Raw genomic sequence first — 20,259 nt, forward strand, 5'->3', positions numbered from 1 at the left:
CAGTCTCACACTGGTAATAGGGGCATATAGAGCGGTGCATCAGTCGCAGTGTATTCCGCCCCAGTCTCACACTGGTAATAGGTGTATATAGAGTGGTGCATCAGTTGCAGTGTAATCCGCCCCAGTCCCACACTGGTAATAGGTGTATATAGAGCGGTGCATCAGTCGCAGTGTAATCCACCCCAGTCCCACACTGGTAATAGGTGTATATAGAGCGGTGCATCAGTCGCAGTGTAATCCGCCCCAGTCCCACACTGGTAATAGGTGTATATAGAGCGGTGCATCAGTCGCAGTGTAATCCGCCCCAGTCCCACACTGGTAATAGGTGTATATAGAGCGGTGCATCAGTCGCAGTGTAATCCGCCCCAGTCTCACACTGGTAATAGGTGTATATAGAGCGGTGCATCAGTCGCAGTGTAATCCGCCCCAGTCCCACACTGGTAATAGGGGCATACAGAGCGGTGCATCAGTCGGCAGTGTAATCCACCCCAGTCCCACACTGGTAATAGGTGTATATAGAGCGGTGCATCAGTCGCAGTGTAATCCACCCCAGTCCCACACTGGTAATAGGTTTATATAGAGCGGTGCATCAGTCGCAGTGTAATCCGCCCAGTCCCACACTGGTAATAGGGGCATATAGAGCGGTGCATCAGTCAGCAGTGTAATCCGCCCCAGTCCCACACTGGTAATAGGTGTATATAGAGCGGTGCATCAGTCGCAGTGTAATCCGCCCCAGTCTCACACTGGTAATAGGTGTATATAGAGCGGTGCATCAGTCGCAGTGTAATCCGCCCCAGTCCCACACTGGTAATAGGTGTATATAGAGCGGTGCATCAGTCGCAGTGTAATCCGCCCCAGTCTCACACTGGTAATAGGTGTATATAGAGCGGTGCATCAGTCACAGTGTAATCCGCCCCAGTCCCACACTGGTAATAGGTGTATATAGAGCGGTGCATCAGTCGCAGTGTAATCCGCCCCAGTCTCACACTGGTAATAGGTGTATATAGAGCGGTGCATGAGTCGCAGTGTAATCCGCCCCAGTCCCACACTGGTAATAGGTGTATATAGAGCGGTGCATGAGTCGCAGTGTAATCCGCCCCAGTCCCACACTGGTAATAGGTGTATATAGAGCGGTGCATCAGTCGCAGTGTAATCCGCCCCAGTCCCACACTGGTAATAGGTGTATATAGAGCGGTGCATCAGTTGCAGTGTAATCCGCCCCAGTCTCACACTGGTAATAGGGGCATATAGAGCGGTGCATCAGTCGCAGTGTAATCCACCCCAGTCCCACACTGGTAATAGGTGTATATAGAGCGGTGCATCAGTCGCAGTGTAATCCGCCCCAGTCCCACACTGGTAATAGGTGTATATAGAGCGGTGCATCAGTCGCAGTGTAATCCGCCCCAGTCTCACACTGGTAATAGGTGTATATAGAGCGGTGCATCAGTCGCAGTGTAATCCGCCCCAGTCTCACACTGGTAATAGGTGTATATAGAGCGGTGCATGAGTCGCAGTGTAATCCGCCCCAGTCCCACACTGGTAATAGGTGTATATAGAGCGGTGCATGAGTCGCAGTGTAATCCGCCCCAGTCCCACACTGGTAATAGGTGTATATAGAGCGGTGCATGAGTCGCAGTGTAATCCGCCCCAGTCCCACACTGGTAATAGGTGTATATAGAGCGGTGCATCAGTCGCAGTGTAATCCGCCCCAGTCTCACACTGGTAATAGGTGTATATAGAGCGGTGCATCAGTTGCAGTGTAATCCGCCCCAGTCTCACACTGGTAATAGGGGCATATAGAGCGGTGCATCAGTCGCAGTGTAATCCGCCCCAGTCTCACACTGGTAATAGGTGTATATAGAGTGGTGCATCAGTCGCAGTGTAATCCGCCCCAGTCTCACACTGGTAATAGGTGTATATAGAGCGGTGCATGAGTCGCAGTGTAATCCGCCCCAGTCCCACACTGGTAATAGGTGTATATAGAGCGGTGCATGAGTCGCAGTGTAATCCGCCCCAGTCCCACACTGGTAATAGGTGTATATAGAGCGGTGCATCAGTCGCAGTGTAATCCGCCCCAGTCCCACACTGGTAATAGGTGTATATAGAGCGGTGCATCAGTTGCAGTGTAATCCGCCCCAGTCTCACACTGGTAATAGGTGTATATAGAGCGGTGCATCAGTCGCAGTGTAATCCGCCCCAGTCTCACACTGGTAATAGGTGTATATAGAGCGGTGCATCAGTCGCAGTGTAATCCGCCCCAGTCCCACACTGGTAATAGGTGTATATAGAGCGGTGCATCAGTTGCAGTGTAATCCGCCCCAGTCTCACACTGGTAATAGGTGTATATAGAGCGGTGCATGAGTCGCAGTGTAATCCGCCCCAGTCCCACACTGGTAATAGGTGTATATAGAGCGGTGCATCAGTCGCAGTGTAATCCGCCCCAGTCTCACACTGGTAATAGGTGTATATAGAGCGGTGCATCAGTTGCAGTGTAATCCGCCCCAGTCTCACACTGGTAATAGGGGCATATAGAGCGGTGCATCAGTCGCAGTGTAATCCGCCCCAGTCTCACACTGGTAATAGGTGTATATAGAGCAGTGCATCAGTCGCAGTGTAATCCGCCCCAGTCCCACACTGGTAATAGGTGTATATAGAGCGGTGCATCAGTCGCAGTGTAATCCGCCCCAGTCCCACACTGGTAATAGGTGTATATAGAGCAGTGCATCAGTCGCAGTTTAATCCGCCCCAGTCCCACACTGGTAATAGGTGTATATAGAGCGGTGCATCAGTCGCAGTGTAATCCGCCCCAGTCCCACACTGGTAATAGGTGTATATAGAGCGGTGCATCAGTCGCAGTGTAATCCGCCCCAGTCCCACACTGGTAATAGGTGTATATAGAGCGGTGCATCAGTCGCAGTGTAATCCACCCCAGTCCCACACTGGTAATAGATGTATATAGAGCGGTGCATCAGTCGCAGTGTAATCCGCCCCAGTCTCACACTGGTAATAGGTGTATATAGAGCGGTGCATCAGTCGCAGTGTAATCCGCCCCAGTCTCACACTGGTAATAGGTGTATATAGAGCGGTGCATCAGTCGCAGTGTAATCCGCCCCAGTCTCACACTGGTAATAGGTGTATATAGAGCGGTGCATCAGTCGCAGTGTAATCCGCCCCAGTCTCACACTGGTAATAGGTGTATATAGAGCGGTGCATCAGTCACAGTGTAATCCGCCCCAGTCTCACACTGGTAATAGGGGCATATAGAGCGGTGCATCAGTCGGTGTAATCCGCCCCAGTCCCACACTGGTAATAGGTTTATATAGAGCGGTGCATCAGTCGCAGTGTAATCCGCCCCAGTCTCACACTGGTAATAGGTGTATATAGAGCGGTGCATCAGTCAAAATGTAATCCGCCCCAGTCTCACACTGGTAATAGGGGAATATAGAGCGGTGCATCAGTCGCAGTGTAATCCTCCCCAGTCCCACACTGGTAATAGGTTTATATAGAGCGGTGCATCAGTCGCAGTGTAATCCGCCCCAGTCTCACACTGGTAATAGGTGTATATAGAGCGGTGCATCAGTCGCAGTGTAATCCGCCCCAGTCCCACACTGGTAATAGGTTTATATAGAGCGGTGCATCAGTCGCAGTGTAATCCTCCCCAGTCTCACACTGGTAATAGGGGCATATAGAGCGGTGCATCAGTCGCAGTGTAATCCGCCCCAGTCCCACACTGGTAATAGGTGTATATAGAGTGGTGCATCAGTCGCAGTGTAATCCGCCCCAGTCTCACACTGGTAATAGGTGTATATAGAGTTGTGCATCAGTCGCAGTGTAATCCGCCCCAGTCCCACACTGGTAATAGGGGCATATAGAGCGGTGCATCAGTCGCAGTGTAATCCGCCCCAGTCCCACACTGGTAATAGGTGTATATAGAGCGGTGCATCAGTCGCAGTGTAATCCGCCCCAGTCTCACACTGGTAATAGGTGTATATAGAGCGGTGCATCAGTCGCAGTGTAATCCACCCCAGTCCCACACTGGTAATAGGGGCATATAGAGCGGTGCATCAGTCGCAGTGTAATCTGCCCCAGTCCCACACTGGTAATAGGTGTATATAGAGCAGTGCATCAGTCGCAGTGTAATCCGCCCCAGTCTCACACTGGTAATAGGTGTATATAGAGCGGTGCATCAGTCGCAGTGTAATCCGCCCCAGTCCCACACTGGTAATAGGTGTATATAGAGCGGTGCATCAGTTGCAGTGTAATCCGCCCCAGTCCCACACTGGTAATAGGGGCATATAGAGCGGTGCATCAGTCGCAGTGTAATCTGCCCCAGTCCCACACTGGTAATAGGTGTATATAGAGCGGTGCATCAGTCGCAGTGTAATCTGCCCCAGTCTCACACTGGTAATAGGTGTATATAGAGCGGTGCATCAGTCACAGTGTAATCCGCCCCAGTCCCACACTGGTAATAGGTGTATATAGAGCGGTGCATCAGTCGCAGTGTAATCCGCCCCAGTCCCACACTGGTAATAGGTGTATATAGAGCGGTGCATCAGTCGCAGTGTAATCCACCCCAGTCCCACACTGGTAATAGGTGTATATAGAGCGGTGCATCAGTCGCAGTGTAATCCGCCCCAGTCCCACACTGGTAATAGGGGCATATAGAGCGGTGCATCAGTCGCAGTGTAATCCGCCCCAGTCCCACACTGGTAATAGGTGTATATAGAGCGGTGCATCAGTCGCAGTGTAATCCGCCCCAGTCCCACACTGGTAATAGGTGTATATAGAGCGGTGCATCAGTCGCAGTGTAATCCGCCCCAGTCCCACACTGGTAATAGGTGTATATAGAGCAGTGCATCAGTCGCAGTGTAATCCGCCCCAGTCCCACACTGGTAATAGGTGTATATAGAGCGGTGCATCAGTTGCAGTGTAATCCACCCCAGTCCCACACTGGTAATAGGTGTATATAGAGCGGTGCATCAGTCGCAGTGTAATCCGCCCCAGTCTCACACTGGTAATAGGTGTATATAGAGCGGTGCATCAGTCGCAGTGTAATCCGCCCCAGTCTCACACTGGTAATAGGTGTATATAGAGCGGTGCATCAGTCGCAGTGTAATCCACCCCAGTCTCACACTGGTAATAGGTGTATATAGAGCGGTGCATCAGTCGCAGTGTAATCCGCCCCAGTCTCACACTGGTAATAGGTGTATATAGAGCGGTGCATCAGTCACAGTGTAATCCGCCCCAGTCTCACACTGGTAATAGGTGTATATAGAGCGGTGCATCAGTCGCAGTGTAATCCGCCCCAGTCTCACACTGGTAATAGGTGTATATAGAGCGGTGCATCAGTCGCAGTGTAATCCGCCCCAGTCTCACACTGGTAATAGGTGTATATAGAGCGGTGCATCAGTCGCAGTGTAATCCTCCCCAGTCTCACACTGGTAATAGGGGCATATAGAGCGGTGCATCAGTCGCAGTGTAATCCGCCCCAGTCCCACACTGGTAATAGGTGTATATAGAGCGGTGCATCAGTCGCAGTGTAATCCGCCCCAGTCCCACACTGGTAATAGGTGTATATAGAGCGGTGCATCAGTCACAGTGTAATCCGCCCCAGTCCCACACTGGTAATAGGTGTATATAGAGTGGTGCATCAGTCGCAGTGTAATCCGCCCCAGTCTCACACTGGTAATAGGTGTATATAGAGTTGTGCATCAGTCGCAGTGTAATCCGCCCCAGTCCCACACTGGTAATAGGGGCATATAGAGCGGTGCATCAGTCGCAGTGTAATCCGCCCCAGTCTCACACTGGTAATAGGTGTATATAGAGCGGTGCATCAGTCGCAGTGTAATCCGCCCCAGTCCCACACTGGTAATAGGGGCATATAGAGCGGTGCATCAGTCGCAGTGTAATCTGCCCCAGTCCCACACTGGTAATAGGTGTATATAGAGCGGTGCATCAGTCGCAGTGTAATCCGCCCCAGTCTCACTGGTAATAGGTGTATATAGAGCGGTGCATCAGTCGCAGTGTAATCCGCCCCAGTCCCACACTGGTAATAGGGGCATATAGAGCGGTGCATCAGTCGCAGTGTAATCTGCCCCAGTCCCACACTGGTAATAGGTGTATATAGAGCGGTGCATCAGTCGCAGTGTAATCCGCCCCAGTCCCACACTGGTAATAGGTGTATATAGAGCAGTGCATCAGTCGCAGTGTAATCCGCCCCAGTCTCACACTGGTAATAGGTGTATATAGAGCGGTGCATCAGTCACAGTGTAATCCGCCCCAGTCCCACACTGGTAATAGGTGTATATAGAGCGGTGCATCAGTCGCAGTGTAATCCGCCCCAGTCTCACACTGGTAATAGGTGTATATAGAGCAGTGCATCAGTCGCAGTGTAATCCGCCCCAGTCTCACACTGGTAATAGGTGTATATAGAGCGGTGCATCAGTCACAGTGTAATCCGCCCCAGTCCCACACTGGTAATAGGTGTATATAGAGCGGTGCATCAGTCGCAGTGTAATCCACCCCAGTCCCACACTGGTAATAGGTGTATATAGAGCAGTGCATCAGTCGCAGTGTAATCCGCCCCAGTCCCACACTGGTAATAGGGGCATATAGAGCGGTGCATCAGTCGCAGTGTAATCCGCCCCAGTCTCACACTGGTAATAGGTGTATATAGAGCGGTGCATCAGTCGCAGTGTAATCCACCCCAGTCCCACACTGGTAATAGGTGTATATAGAGCAGTGCATCAGTCGCAGTGTAATCCGCCCCAGTCTCACACTGGTAATAGGTGTATATAGAGCGATGCATCAGTCACAGTGTAATCCGCCCCAGTCCCACACTGGTAATAGGTGTATATAGAGCGGTGCATCAGTCGCAGTGTAATCCGCCCCAGTCCCACACTGGTAATAGGTGTATATAGAGCGGTGCATCAGTTGCAGTGTAATCCGCCCCAGTCCCACACTGGTAATAGGGGCATATAGAGCGGTGCATCAGTCGCAGTGTAATCCGCCCCAGTCCCACACTGGTAATAGGTGTATATAGAGCGGTGCATCAGTCGCAGTGTAATCCGCCCCAGTCCCACACTGGTAATAGGTGTATATAGAGCGGTGCATCAGTCGCAGTGTAATCCGCCCCAGTCCCACACTGGTAATAGGTGTATATAGAGCGGTGCATCAGTCGCAGTGTAATCCGCCCCAGTCCCACACTGGTAATAGGTGTATATAGAGCGGTGCATCAGTCGCAGTGTAATCCGCCCCAGTCCCACACTGGTAATAGGTGTATATAGAGCGGTGCATCAGTCGCAGTGTAATCCGCCCCAGTCCCACACTGGTAATAGGTGTATATAGAGCGGTGCATCAGTCGCAGTGTAATCCGCCCCAGTCCCACACTGGTAATAGGTGTATATAGAGCGGTGCATCAGTCGCAGTGTAATCCGCCCCAGTCCCACACTGGTAATAGGTGTATATAGAGCGGTGCATCAGTCGCAGTGTAATCCGCCCCAGTCCCACACTGGTAATAGGGGCATATAGAGCGGTGCATCAGTCGCAGTGTAATCCGCCCCAGTCTCACACTGGTAATAGGTGTATATAGAGCGGTGCATCAGTCGCAGTGTAATCCGCCCCAGTCCCACACTGGTAATAGGTGTATATAGAGCGGTGCATCAGTCGCAGTGTAATCCGCCCCAGTCCCACACTGGTAATAGGGGCATATAGAGCGGTGCATCAGTCGCAGTGTAATCCGCCCCAGTCTCACACTGGTAATAGGTGTATATAGAGCGGTGCATCAGTCACAGTGTAATCCGCCCCAGTCTCACACTGGTAATAGGTGTATATAGAGCGGTGCATCAGTCGCAGTGTAATCCGCCCCAGTCTCACACTGGTAATAGGTGTATATAGAGCGGTGCATCAGTCGCAGTGTAATCCGCCCCAGTCTCACACTGGTAATAGGTGTATATAGAGCGGTGCATCAGTCGCAGTGTAATCCTCCCCAGTCTCACACTGGTAATAGGGGCATATAGAGCGGTGCATCAGTCGCAGTGTAATCCGCCCCAGTCCCACACTGGTAATAGGTGTATATAGAGCGGTGCATCAGTCGCAGTGTAATCCGCCCCAGTCCCACACTGGTAATAGGTGTATATAGAGCGGTGCATCAGTCACAGTGTAATCCGCCCCAGTCCCACACTGGTAATAGGTGTATATAGAGTGGTGCATCAGTCGCAGTGTAATCCGCCCCAGTCTCACACTGGTAATAGGTGTATATAGAGTTGTGCATCAGTCGCAGTGTAATCCGCCCCAGTCCCACACTGGTAATAGGGGCATATAGAGCGGTGCATCAGTCGCAGTGTAATCCGCCCCAGTCTCACACTGGTAATAGGTGTATATAGAGCGGTGCATCAGTCGCAGTGTAATCCGCCCCAGTCCCACACTGGTAATAGGGGCATATAGAGCGGTGCATCAGTCGCAGTGTAATCTGCCCCAGTCCCACACTGGTAATAGGTGTATATAGAGCGGTGCATCAGTCGCAGTGTAATCCGCCCCAGTCTCACTGGTAATAGGTGTATATAGAGCGGTGCATCAGTCGCAGTGTAATCCGCCCCAGTCCCACACTGGTAATAGGGGCATATAGAGCGGTGCATCAGTCGCAGTGTAATCTGCCCCAGTCCCACACTGGTAATAGGTGTATATAGAGCGGTGCATCAGTCGCAGTGTAATCCGCCCCAGTCCCACACTGGTAATAGGTGTATATAGAGCAGTGCATCAGTCGCAGTGTAATCCGCCCCAGTCTCACACTGGTAATAGGTGTATATAGAGCGGTGCATCAGTCACAGTGTAATCCGCCCCAGTCCCACACTGGTAATAGGTGTATATAGAGCGGTGCATCAGTCGCAGTGTAATCCGCCCCAGTCTCACACTGGTAATAGGTGTATATAGAGCAGTGCATCAGTCGCAGTGTAATCCGCCCCAGTCTCACACTGGTAATAGGTGTATATAGAGCGGTGCATCAGTCACAGTGTAATCCGCCCCAGTCCCACACTGGTAATAGGTGTATATAGAGCGGTGCATCAGTCGCAGTGTAATCCACCCCAGTCCCACACTGGTAATAGGTGTATATAGAGCAGTGCATCAGTCGCAGTGTAATCCGCCCCAGTCCCACACTGGTAATAGGGGCATATAGAGCGGTGCATCAGTCGCAGTGTAATCCGCCCCAGTCTCACACTGGTAATAGGTGTATATAGAGCGGTGCATCAGTCGCAGTGTAATCCACCCCAGTCCCACACTGGTAATAGGTGTATATAGAGCAGTGCATCAGTCGCAGTGTAATCCGCCCCAGTCCCACACTGGTAATAGGTGTATATAGAGCGGTGCATCAGTCACAGTGTAATCCGCCCCAGTCCCACACTGGTAATAGGTGTATATAGAGCGGTGCATCAGTCGCAGTGTAATCCGCCCCAGTCCCACACTGGTAATAGGTGTATATAGAGCGGTGCATCAGTCGCAGTGTAATCCGCCCCAGTCTCACACTGGTAATAGGTGTATATAGAGCGATGCATCAGTCACAGTGTAATCCGCCCCAGTCCCACACTGGTAATAGGTGTATATAGAGCGGTGCATCAGTCGCAGTGTAATCCGCCCCAGTCCCACACTGGTAATAGGTGTATATAGAGCGGTGCATCAGTTGCAGTGTAATCCGCCCCAGTCCCACACTGGTAATAGGGGCATATAGAGCGGTGCATCAGTCGCAGTGTAATCCGCCCCAGTCCCACACTGGTAATAGGTGTATATAGAGCGGTGCATCAGTCGCAGTGTAATCCGCCCCAGTCCCACACTGGTAATAGGTGTATATAGAGCGGTGCATCAGTCGCAGTGTAATCCGCCCCAGTCCCACACTGGTAATAGGTGTATATAGAGCGGTGCATCAGTCGCAGTGTAATCCGCCCCAGTCCCACACTGGTAATAGGTGTATATAGAGCGGTGCATCAGTCGCAGTGTAATCCGCCCCAGTCCCACACTGGTAATAGGGGCATATAGAGCGGTGCATCAGTCGCAGTGTAATCCGCCCCAGTCTCACACTGGTAATAGGTGTATATAGAGCGGTGCATCAGTCGCAGTGTAATCCGCCCCAGTCCCACACTGGTAATAGGGGCATATAGAGCGATGCATCAGTCGCAGTGTAATCCGCCCCAGTCCCACACTGGTAATAGGGGCATATAGAGCGGTGCATCAGTCGCAGTGTAATCCGCCCCAGTCCCACACTGGTAATAGGTGTATATAGAGCGGTGCATCAGTCGCAGTGTAATCCGCCCCAGTCCCACACTGGTAATAGGGGCATATAGAGCGGTGCATCAGTCGCAGTGTAATCCGCTTCATTCACGTGAAATGAACGTTGATTGATGATAAATGTTCACGCCGGCTTTTCCTCCATCAGCAGATGTTCGGGGGGAGCCTGCACCATTGTCACTGTAGAAAGTGACCCTGGAGCTGTGAGAAGTGGCCGCAGACCCCGCTCTAGGCTGCAGTGCTGTCATCCGAGGTGGGGGAGATCAGGAACGCTGTCCATGAATCCCCTAATTGCTGAGCATGCAGTTCATAAAGCCTATGATGTGAGCCCGGGATGCAGGCGAGCACTCGTGTGTACGGATGACACCCAGCCATTTATTCTTGGTACCAGGCGCCCATCATCCGGTTTTAGGTAGTCTCCTGGCATCTATTGATTTCAGTGTAACTAGGCCAAAGGCAGATCTGCATTCCCAGTGCTGGGGACATTGAGTATACAATGATGAATGTGGCTGGATGAAGTCACGGGGATCATCCAATCGCTGTGCAGCTTTCAGCGAGGCTGAGCAGCTTCTGCAGAGGAGCATCAGCACTGTCACAATGGGAACAAATCCCTGACAGGCTCTAGTAATGAGGTCCTGTGTTTTGGATGAGGCATAAGGTGAGTGCTGGATGGGATTTGCATTTTTCAGACTCTGCTTTCTGCTTGTGAATGCATCACCCCCTCCTCTCCTCTGCACTGTCCAACACAATCCTCTCATTGCTGTGACCTCTGCACCAAATACCCCCTACCAACACCCAGTATTATGCTGCCACATCCTACTGCACCCAGATTCTGCCTCCCACCCCCTCAACCACAAAATTACAAAGCCATTGCTTACTGGCTGCATCTATCAGAAGCGTGGCCGACTGCGGCCTCATGTAACCCAGATTATACCATCCACTGCCAACTTGTATCTCACTGCCCCGTCAGCTACATTTCTACGTACACATGACACTCACATTTGGGCATGCCGTGCTCCACTTCTACCATAATATTTATATGGACCATTCACAAAATAATCGTGATAACAGCATCTTACAATTATTGAATAACTTCCCATTCAATGTTTCAATCAACTAATTACCCAGTTTAGGGAACCTTATCTGTATGTGCAAATATTACCCGACATTGCCAACTACTATTATCCCACAATGGAATTGTCACAGGAAAACAGTCACCCAGAAGGGCTAATTATAGGTAATATTTACAGAGCCCCAAATGTCCTGCATTCCTAATACAGAGGCCCAAATCTCCTGCATTGCTAATACAGAGGCCCAAATCTCCTGCATTGCTAATACACAGCCCCAAATCTCCTGCATTGCTAATACAGAGGCCCAAATCTCCTGCATTGCTAATACACAGCCCCAAATCTCCTGCATTGCTAATACAGAGGCCCAAATCTCCTGCATTGCTAAGACAGAGCACCAAATCTCCTGCATTGCTAATACAGAGCACCAAATCTCCTGCATTGCTAATACAGAGCCCCAAATCTCCTGCATTGCTAATACAGAGCACCAAATCTCCTGCATTGCTAATACAGAGCACCAAATCTCCTGCATTGCTAATACAGAGCCCCAAATCTCCTGCATTGCTAATACAGAGGCCCAAATCTCCTGCATTGCTAATACAGAGCACCAAATCTCCTGCATTGCTAATACACAGCCCCAAATCTCCTGCATTGCTAATACAGAGGCCCAAATCTCCTGCATTGCTAATACAGAGGCCCAAATCTCCTGCATTGCTAATACAGAGGCCCAAATCTCCTGCATTGCTAATACAGAGCACCAAATCTCCTGCATTGCTAATACACAGCCCCAAATCTCCTGCATTGCTAATACAGAGGCCCAAATCTCCTGCATTGCTAATACAGAGCACCAAATCTCCTGCATTGCTAATACAGAGCACCAAATCTCCTGCATTGCTAATACACAGCCCCAAATCTCCTGCATTGCTAATACACAGCCCCAAATCTCCTGCATTGCTAATACAGAGGCCCAAATCTCCTGCATTGCTAATACAGAGGCCCAAATCTCCTGCATTGCTAATACAGAGCACCAAATCTCCTGCATTGCTAATACAGAGGCCCAAATCTCCTGCATTGCTAATACAGAGGCCCAAATCTCCTGCATTGCTAATACAGAGCCCCAAATCTCCTGCATTGCTAATACAGAGCACCAAATCTCCTACATTGCTAATACAGAGCCCCAAATCTCCTGCATTGCTAATACATAGCCCCAAATCTCCTGCATTGCTAATACAGAGCCCCAAATCTCCTGCATTGCTAATACACAGCCCCAAATCTCCTGCATTGCTAATACAGAGGCCCAAATCTCCTGCATTGCTAATACGCAGCCCCAAATCTCCTGCATTGCTAATACAGAGCACCAAATCTCCTGCATTGCTAATACAGAGCACCAAATCTCCTGCATTACTAATACAGAGCACCAAATCTCCTGCATTGCTAATACAGAGCACCAAATCTCCTGCATTGCTAATACAGAGCACCAAATCTCCTGCATTGCTAATACAGAGCCCCAAATCTCCTGCATTGCTAATACAGAGGCCCAAATCTCCTGCATTGCTAATACAGAGCACCAAATCTCCTGCATTGCTAATACACAAGCCCCAAATCTCCTGCATTGCTAATACAGAGCACCAAATCTCCTGCATTGCTAATACACAAACCCCAAATCTCCTGCATTGCTAATACACAGCCCCAAATCTCCTGCATTGCTAATACAGAGCCCCAAATCTCCTGCATTGCTAATACAGCGCACCACATCTCCTGCATTGCTAATACAGAGCACCAAATCTCCTACATTGCTAATACACAAGCCCCAAATCTCCTGCATTGCTAATACAGAGCACCAAATCTCCTGCATTGCTAATACAGAGCACCAAATCTCCTGCATTGCTAATACAGAGGCCCAAATCTCCTGCATTGCTAATACAGAGGCCCAAATCTCCTGCATTGCTAATACAGAGGCCCAAATCTCCTGCATTGCTAATACAGAGGCCCAAATCTCCTGCATTGCTAATACAGAGGCCCAAATCTCCTGCATTGCTAATACAGAGCCCCAAATCTCCTGCATTGCTAATACAGAGCCCCAAATCTCCTGCATTGCTAATACAGAGGCCCAAATCTCCTGCATTGCTAATACAGAGGCCCAAATCTCCTGCATTGCTAATACAGAGCACCAAATCTCCTGCATTGCTAATACAGAGGCCCAAATCTCCTGCATTGCTAATACAGAGCACCAAATCTCCTGCATTGCTAATACAGAGCACCAAATCTCCTGCATTGCTAATACAGAGCACCAAATCTCCTGCATTGCTAATACACAGCCCCAAATCTCCTGCATTGCTAATACAGAGCACCAAATCTCCTGCATGTCTGTAGAGTTAAAGGGAAGGTGTCACATTTTTTATTTTGTATTAATAATAGTGATTATTATATCAAGTATTTTAATACAAAATTAAACTCACAGTTTATTTAGTTTTATTTAATTCTAGTTTTACTGGAGCACTGGGGGCTGCCATCTTGGATTTGCTGTGTGTAACTATGGCAGCCCCCAGGGCATTCACTCTGATAGTCAGACTCCGACCCCTACACTTAATACAGAGACAGTGTCTGCTGTGAAATGGACGCGCCCCCTGGACTGTTCAGATCACAGCAGAGGGAGGAGATCAGCGCCATCTTTGTGGAGCTCACTGCGTATGCTGTGTGCCCCACTTTCCCCCGGTCACCCGCCGGGATGGATGGGGTGAGTTCTGGTGCCGGCCGGCAGCACAGTATATGGGGGCGCGAAATACAACGAGGCCCTGGGAGACAGTCAGCGAGCGGGGCATAGGGAGACAGGGGAGCACTGTGCAGCTGGCCTGAGTGACACTTTAGACATATTAGAATCAGTTTGCGGGCACCAACTAAATGGCTCTGCACTGTGATCCTAAACTTCATTCTCTCTTATCTTTTTGGAAACAGATTGGGGGGGAGCTGTGACCTCACACCCAGGAGAGCAGATTCTGCCACTTTTTTTTTTCTTCAACTTTTTATTTTGAGAAGATTTTTTAACATCTTTTACAACCAAAAATTAAGACAAATACACAGGTATCAGAAATAATTCTCAGGCATGCAGTCAAATACAATGCAATAGGGGCATATCAGAAGAAAAATGGAAAGTAAACAGTTTGTTATCCCATATAAGAGTAAGAGAAGATAGAGGTCAGAGCCCAACCTGGAGGTCTCAATAGCAAATTCTCAGATCTCGTTAATATATAGTGCAAAAACATTCAATACAATAGAGACCGTCATTACCCTATATCTGGTATGAATTCGCAAAAGTGTCCCACAAAGACCAAGTTGTTATAAACCCATCCATTGTGTTATGAAGCTGGGCCGTCAGTCTCTCCAAACATCTGACATCTGTTACTCGAGCATACAGATCTGAGACCGACTGAGGCGCCACCCTTTTCCAGAACAAAGCCACCAAGCACTTGGCAGCTGTGAGGATATGAAGCAGCAATTTTATCTCTGGCTTACTTAGAAACGATGGGAGGGCATTCAACAGGTAGACCACCGGATCCCTGCTTATGTTTTTACCAACCAATCTGCCTATCAGGGTTTCCACCTCCCCCCAGAAACCTTCTATGGCTGGGCATGTCCAAAATATATGGTATAAGGATGCCCCGCTGAGCCCACATCTCCAACAGACATCTGGGCAAGCACGGTTAAACTTATGCAGTAGCTCCGGGGTATGGTACCATGTCATAAGGACTTTAACTTGGTTTTCTTTATAGAGAGTACTAATTGAGGACCTGAATGTCCTCGCCCATATGACCGACCAGAGTGCCTCCGACAGCGGTCTCCCCACCCAGCCCTCCCATCTCCTCATATATGTGTGCTTCACTGTGTCCGAGGGATTCCCCGCCACCAGTATTGCATAAATGGCTGAGATTAGTCCCCTGGTCGAGGATCGGCCTGAGCAGAGAGTCTCAAATGCCGAGGGGCGGCCTACCTCCCTCTGTCCCATAACATCCGCATAGAAGTGTGATATCTGCTGATACGAGAAATATAGGTGAAAAGGTAGCTTATATTGGTGTCGCAAGTCCGAAAATGGCTTGAGTTTTAATGTGGTTGGATTAACTATATCCCGAAAGCAATAGAGACCTGCCTCTGCCCACCGCCCGACCACTTCTGGGTTCATACCTGAAGTTAGATGTGGGGTGAACAGGAAGGGGGTCAACAGGGAAGACTGTGATGCCAACTGGAACTTCATCCTACACTGTCGCCACAAGTCTCTTGTGAATGCCATTGGGCCCAGGAGATCTCTAGAGGGGGTTTCGACAGGTCGGCCCCAGATTAGAGAGCTTGGATGAAAAGGAGCCATCCAAAGCTTCTCTATTTCTGTCCATTTATTGAAGGCTGGTAGAGTCGTCCAGGAGGCCAGGCAACGTAGGTGTGAAGCATAGTAATAGAGTGTAATATTCGAGCAGGACAAGCCTTCCTTAGTGCGTGGTGCACATAGGACCGAATCTGGGATTCGATGTCGTCCCGAGTGCCAAATAAAACGCAAGAGCGATGATTGAACCTTTTTTAGCACTCCTAGGGGTACTCGTACTGGGAGAGTTTCAAACAAGTACAGGAATTTAGGAATGATTGACATTTTAATTGTGGCAATTTTACCTAGAAAAGAGATCTGCAAGGAAGACCATTTCTTTAGACTATTTTCAACTTCTCGTATCAGGGGTGGGAAATTTGCCTGATATATTGTCTTGTAATTAGAAGTTATCTTGACTCCGAGATATCGCAGAGAGTCTGTGCGCCAAGAGTACTTAAAATTTTGCATTGGGGAGGCGGATTGTCGCTGCAGGAGAAGAATACAATCCCCCGAGCGCCGAAACAAATGGCCCCGACAGGCCGAAATGGCCCAAAACAGAGAACATGAAGGACCAGTCCAGCCTGTCGAAAGCCTTCTCTGCATCTAGCCCCACAAGAAGTGCTTCAATTCCCCCCTTATTCACCACGTCCACCAAATTCAAAATCCTTCGAGTGTTGTCTCCTGCCTGGCGATAACGGACAAAACCAACCTGATCCTTATGGATCAGATGTGGGAGACAATTGTTTAGACGGTCAGCCAGTAGTTTAGTGAATATCTTAAGATCCGAGTTTAGAAGGCTAATAGGACGGTAACTCGCACACTCCAAAGGATCTTTTCCTGTTTTAGGAATAACAGTTATGTATGAGTGTAGGAATGTGTTTGGCATGGCGTCACCCTCCATGAAAAGGTTAAAAAGGTGTGTTAGATGGGTGGACAGCTCCCCCTCAAAGGTCTTATAATATAGATAGGTAAACCCGTCAGGACCCGGGGCTTTGTGGCCTGGTAAGTCCTTAATGATTTGATGAATTTCCTCTGGCTCCACCCTCCGATTAAGGTCCTCCAATGCCTCCTGAGACAGTTTTGGGAGGTGACAGTCAGTCAAATAGTCATTTAATATTTGTGTTCTATTCGGATGCGTTATTGGTAACCGCGGGGGGATAGAATACAGCGACGTATAGTATGTGTGGAAAAGTTGAGCTATTTTCGTGGGGTCATAGTGAGGGGTGCCTTCAGTATCTTTTATTGCGCATGGGGCACTAGTTATCGCTTGGTCTCTAAGCTTCCTAGCTAGCATCGTATGGGGCTTATTACCGTATTCATAGTATTTCTGGCGGGAGTAACGCAGGAGTCTTTCTATGTTTCCATGCGAGATCTCTTTTAGTTTAGTTCTCAAGTCTATCACTTTTTTCAGGCGAGTTTTAGTGGGGTGAGTTTGAAGCTGATTCTCTGCTGTGCGGAGGTCCCTTTCGCACTGACGGTAACGCTGTTGTGAATCTTTTTTGAGTTTAGAAGACAGGGCTATGCATTCCCCTCTAACTACTGCCTTGTGGGCCTCCCATATTAATGGGAAAGATGGGAGGGACTGAGAATTCTCTGTAAAGTAGTTCTGTATGACTCTACGAAGAGATTCTCGAGAGGTGGTGTTAGTGAGTAAGGATTCGTTCAGTCTCCAGTGGGTGCGTTTCAGGAGAGGGGTTGTCAGATTAAGAGATATCAACACAGGAGCGTGGTCCGACCAAGTGATACTGCCAATTTGTGCATGTTGGAGTGCTCTAAGTGTAAGGATATTGCCCAAAAAGTAATCTATTCGGCTATGCGATTTATGGGGATGTGAGAAGAAGGTATATTGTCTCGCCGTCGGGTTATCGATTCTCCAAAGATCAAATAATTGATGTTTGCGGATCAATTTGCGGAACCCAGTGGATAGATGTGGTGATCTATGTGAGCCTGCCGAATGTGAAGGTGCAAGCATTCTATCAGCCTTGTCTGAGAATACCGTATTAAAGTCTCCTCCTATGATGTGGATGATCCCACGGTCCCTCGGGAGGCGTGACAACGTTGAAGAAATAAATCTAAGCTGGTTAGAGTTTGGTGCATACATGTTACACAAAATTAGTGGTATTCCATTTAGAGTACCTTGGATGATCAAAAAGCGACCCGAGGGATCTGCTTCCCACTTACTCACTTGGAGTGGGCAGGTGCGAGAGATCAGTATTGCCACTCCTGCCTTCTTCTTTGTGGTTGTGGCTGAGAAGGATTGGGGAAACCAGTGGCGGGCAAAGTTAGGCTGTGTGCACACGATGCGTTTTTTACCGCGGAAACGCTGCGTTTTGAACCGCAGCGTTTCAGTGGCAAATTGCATGCGTTCAGCTTTCCCAGCAAAGTGTATGGGAAAGCTGAAAAATCAGTGCACATGCTGCGTTTCTTTCCGCAGCGTTTTGGATGCCAAAAATCGGTGCGGAAAGAAAAGCAGCATGTCACTTCTTTTGTGCGTTGTGGCTGCGTTCTCTCCCCCATTGAAATCAATGATGTGGGGTCAGAACGCAGCCACAACGCATGGACCTGCTTTTTTGTTGCGGTCCGCGGCCTTTGTCGGCACGCCAGAACGCAGGCATTTACCTGGAAGTGAGGTCAAGAGGCTTCCTGTTGACCTCACTTCCTGGCAAAGCCCCCGGTGTCGCCAAAGTGCCCGCCCCGACCCCCGACCCCCCTCCCGAAAATCCAACATGGCCGCGCGCACAGTAGCGCACCGGCCGCCCTGCTCCTATGATTTCTGTCGCATGTGCAATAACACATGCGACAGAAAACTGTTCCCCAGGCCCTGCCCGTTCACCCCAATTCCCCCCCCGGTGTCATACATACCTGTCCGGTCGCAGCGCTGATCCCCCGCGGCCCCCTCCTCCTTCAGTGCACGCTGGCCGGTCACATGTGCAGAGCAGCTGACAGCCAGCACAGTGTTCAGTGTGAGCTGTGCTGGCTGCTCGCACTCTGCAGCTGTGACCCGGGGAGAGTGGGTGCAGATTTTTGCACCCACTCTCCTCAAATGGAGGGTCTGCCCTCCTAGAAAATGGGGGATACGTTTCCTGAACGTGCCCCCATATTCTAGAAGGTCCAGAGGCGACGTGGGACATCCATATGGATTTCTGCGGACCCATTTTTTTTTATTAAATTGGAGAACAAGGGAATGATTTGGGGAGTGTTTTTTCTAATAAAACATTTTTTGTTGTCTTTTTTTGCTTTTGTTTACTGTCAATGAGTTATGTCGGGTGTCTGATAGACGCCGTGACATCACTAATTGCTGGGCTTGATGCCAGGTGACATTACACATCTGGTATCAACCCCATTTATTACCCCGTTAGCCAACGCACCAGGGCGCGGGATGAGTTGGGGCGAAGCGCCAGGATTGGCGCATCTAATGGATGCGCCACTTCTGGGGCGGCTGCGGCCTGCTATTTTTAGGCTGGGAAGAGTCCAATAACCATGGCTCTTCCCACCCTGAGAATACCAGACCCCAGCTGTCAGCTTCACCTTGGCTGGTGATCTAATTTGGGGGGACCCCACGTTATTTTTTTTTTTATTCTTTATTTAAAAATAAAAAAAAAAACATGGGGAGCCCTCCAAATTGATCACCAGCCAAGATGAAGCTGCCAGCTGTGGTTTGCAGGCTACAGCTGTCTGCTTTACCCTGACTGGCTATCAAAAATAGGGGGGACCCCACGCCATTTTTTTCATTGTTTTTTTTTGGGATAAATACTAAGCTAGGCACCCTTTAGTGCCACATGAAAGGTACTAAAGGTGCCAGCTTAGAATATGCAGGCGGGGGTAGGACGTTCTATATATTTGACATCCCTTCATCCATTGACGCTTTTTAGGCTGTGTGTCCACAATCAGGGTTTGCAGCGTTATGGGCGCTGAGTGTTTTCCCTGCGTCCATAACGCTGCGTTGTGCAGGAGAAGCACAGTGGAAGGATTTTTGGAGATCCCATGCCCACTGGGCTTCTTTTCTCCGCAGCATAAACTGACCGGTAGCGTGGCTTCCCGAGCCTCAGCATGTCAATTTATGCTGCGGAGACGAGAGTGTTCTCTGCAGGTAGCATAGAGCTCCACAGCAGCCTGAACCCAAATCGTGGGCATGGGCAGCTGCAGGAAGGCTGGCACTGTGTACTAGACGCCGCGTCGCTGGATCATGGCCACATAGCCTTAGGCCCCTTTCACACGTCAGTGATTCTGGGACGTTTGTGCTTTTTTTTAAACGTACCAGAATCACTGACATACGCAGACCCATTATAATGAATGGGTCTGCTCACACGTCAGTGATTTTTCACTGCACGTGTCTCCATGCGGCGTACCCGCGTGTGCGTGATTGCCGCACGGAGACATGTCCATTTTTTTCTGGCATCACTGATGTCCCACGGACCACGCAGTGGTGTGATCCGTGAAACACGTGCCAGAAAAAAACGTGCTTTTAAAATAAAAAACATTTTAACTCACCCGGCTCCAGCGATGTCCTCTGCAGCCCGTGCAGCTTGCTGCTTCTGAGCCGGCCCATTACTGACGCGCATA

General features: G+C 49.6%; 1 protein-coding gene across 6 annotated transcripts in view; it reads left to right on the forward strand.

Annotated features, from left to right (window-relative positions):
• GRAMD1B (GRAM domain containing 1B) overlaps positions 1-20,259 on the forward strand; it is a 260,555-nt gene that overhangs the window by 63,129 nt on the left and 177,167 nt on the right. For 2 of the 6 annotated variants that reach the window (XM_075327717.1, XM_075327724.1), the window contains exon 1: positions 10,862-10,936. The exons of 3 other annotated variants lie outside the window; for them this stretch is intronic. The gene's annotated coding sequence lies outside the window, so the exon portion shown is untranslated. Of the gene's footprint in view, positions 1-10,861; positions 10,937-20,259 lie in introns of those variants that run through there. One more of the 6 variants, XM_075327725.1, reaches the window with a different exon arrangement.

This window comes from Anomaloglossus baeobatrachus, chromosome 11 (genome assembly GCF_048569485.1).
Source record: "Anomaloglossus baeobatrachus isolate aAnoBae1 chromosome 11, aAnoBae1.hap1, whole genome shotgun sequence".
Lineage (NCBI taxonomy): Eukaryota > Metazoa > Chordata > Amphibia > Anura > Aromobatidae > Anomaloglossus > Anomaloglossus baeobatrachus.